The sequence below is a fragment of the Vigna unguiculata genome, chromosome 11, assembly GCF_037176805.1.
Source record: "Vigna unguiculata cultivar grain cowpea cultivar isolate G323 ecotype 2 chromosome 11, ASM3717680v1, whole genome shotgun sequence".
NCBI classification, from domain to species: domain Eukaryota; kingdom Viridiplantae; phylum Streptophyta; class Magnoliopsida; order Fabales; family Fabaceae; genus Vigna; species Vigna unguiculata.
In genome coordinates this window covers 29,105,424-29,107,970 of record NC_140802.1, presented here as the reverse complement: position 1 = coordinate 29,107,970, position 2,547 = coordinate 29,105,424, and positions in this window count along the sequence as shown.

The window sequence follows — 2,547 nt, the reverse complement described above, 5'->3', positions numbered from 1 at the left end:
TAGTCTTAGAGTCGGGGCTAAAACCACCAAGGTAATGAGCAAGAGGCTCAAAGAAGTTAAGTGGTGCCTAGGCTAGGCTGAAACTACCAAGGCACTTGAGTAGTGACTCAAAGGAGGATCTGATGAGTGGTTTGGGTCAATCACACTTACATAGTGATTTTTACTATGACTGAATAGAGCATGGATCTTTAGTCATAATGCTTCTTGTGTGGGCATGATGAGCATGTTTTGGTGACTATAATTGGGAAATTCCAAGGGGGATTATCCTTTGGTGGTGGTTAAGGGGAAATGTGAATCGGTGTTGAGGGAACTATCCTAACTCGAAGTAGACACCTAGTTTCAACTAGGAAAAAGAGCCTATGGCGTGTGAGTTGTAGGGGGTCTTTGTGGTAATAGTCGTAGCTTGAAAAAGAGTGGAATCGACATATAACATGATTAACATTGTCATAAGGGGTTGGAAGAGTGACCCCTTCCAACCGAGAGGTCTTGTAGAGCCACTGGAAACGTATGAGAAATTTGTTGGCCAATATGGCATGCTTATGACAAGTGCATTGTTCTTGATGAGTTTATATACCCCTAGTCTTCCAGAAGGTGAGTCTGTTTGTACATATAGAGTATACGTGAGATGAGTAGGCCTTACTACTTTAGAGATGGTGGTTCAAGTATAGGCAACCATGCTAAATCATAATAGTTACTATGCATCTAAACACTTTACAAAGGTAGTAACTAAACTAAGTGTTGGATTATTGATCTTTGCTTGTATTTGTGAATTGGTGTCAAACTCCCTTCGTTTTATTGGCACATTGTTATAGTGAGTTCTGACTCTAAAATATTATGTACATATTTTTTGTGTAAGGGTTAGAGCACCGCAAGTGCTTCATTATTTTAAATACACATATATAAATTGTTGATAAAAAAATCAAAGTGTAGTGTTGCATAATGATATGATATGAATAATGTGGATGAGTACGTAGAAGTTGTTATATGAATGACCTATGTGTATTAGTATGTTGGTGCCATGACCATGCCTATGCATGCAGGCAGATGATTCTACATGTACAGTGGATGCTTCTTAGTAGTTGTGGTTTGAGGAACTTCTACAGTGTAGAAGAATTTTGTCTATATATTTATTCCTCAAAACTCCTTAATATCTTTTGAACAATGTTTTGTAATTCCTTTTGAAGTTTAATGCATGAGGCATGAATGTTTTGAATGTATACTTAATTATCTATGTTTCGTATAAATTATGACTAATCAGACGATAAGTAAGTTGGGCCTCATTAGACTCGTCCGGTGGGATGTGAGACAGTAGATTGTGCCACTATTCATGTGCAGTTAGACAACCTCCTTGGAGTGAAAATAGGGGTGATGTCACACCACCTCGCGGGGTGTTAAGAGTTTCACCTTGTGGTTAATATTTTTTTGAGTAATAATTTGGTTGTTAAAAAGGGTGTAAGTATTTTTTTTTTTTCTATCCTTGATCTTGCATAGATTAAGCAGGTATATCTTGCATAAATGTTTTGAGCCCTTAATAAAAGGATAAGCTTCCTCTAATGGATTGAAAACCCTTTAAACATGTTAAAAAGTTCAGAAATTTGTTAGGTTTGCAAGAAAGATCAATTTAATAGATTAATTTTTCATTTAACCCACTAAATGGTCACTTTTAAGTATTTTAGTTAATGATTTTTTTTTTGAAAATTCATATGGCCTTTTTTTTGACTTATTAAAATGAATTTTAATGGGCTAAATTTATCATATGTAAAACACAAGGTTTCTCACTATTTTAAAAGACAAATTCCCTTAAAAAATTTAAGTTTGCGTTTTATGAAATATTTTGTGAGAAAGCTTTGCCTATTAAGGAAACACTTCTTGAAGTTGATTGACAATAATCAACGACACTAAGATTATAGATTGGTTATCTTAAATAAATATCATCATTTCTTGTTTTGTACATGTTACATGGTGAAAATTATTCAAGTGATCTTGTTTTGTAATATTTTCTTTTATGTGAAATATTGATCTTGGTGAGTCCATCTTCAAGCTTGTAATCCATGAGCTATTGATGGAGGACTCCATGAGAAGAGTAGGCATGTAGAAGCAAGGTAGAATGATGGTGTGTGGTAGGTCCTCTCAAGTGAGGTTAGGCCAACACCCATGAAAGGAAGCTAAAGGAAGCCATTAAGGAGAGTTCAAGCCTAAGTTGATTCACAAAGAGAAAGTAATGTGAAAGCATTTCAACAACATAACTCTACTAAATTCATGAATAGATTTACATGATCTAAGGATATCTATTTATAAGAGAAAAGGAGAGCTAAGGTGTCTAGGTAAAAAGAGGGAAAAATAGTCTAGAATTTTGTAATTTGAGCTACAAAGAGTGCATGTGCAAGGTGTGACTTGCCATCTGATGAAGGATTATGTTGTTTTCTTTTTAAGATTATTGAATATGGTGTGAGTTGATTAAGAAAGCTAAGTGAAATCCCTACTGGACATTAAGATAGCAAGCTATCTAGATGTGAAGGTTCCTTTCACAAAGCTCAAGAGAAGAAG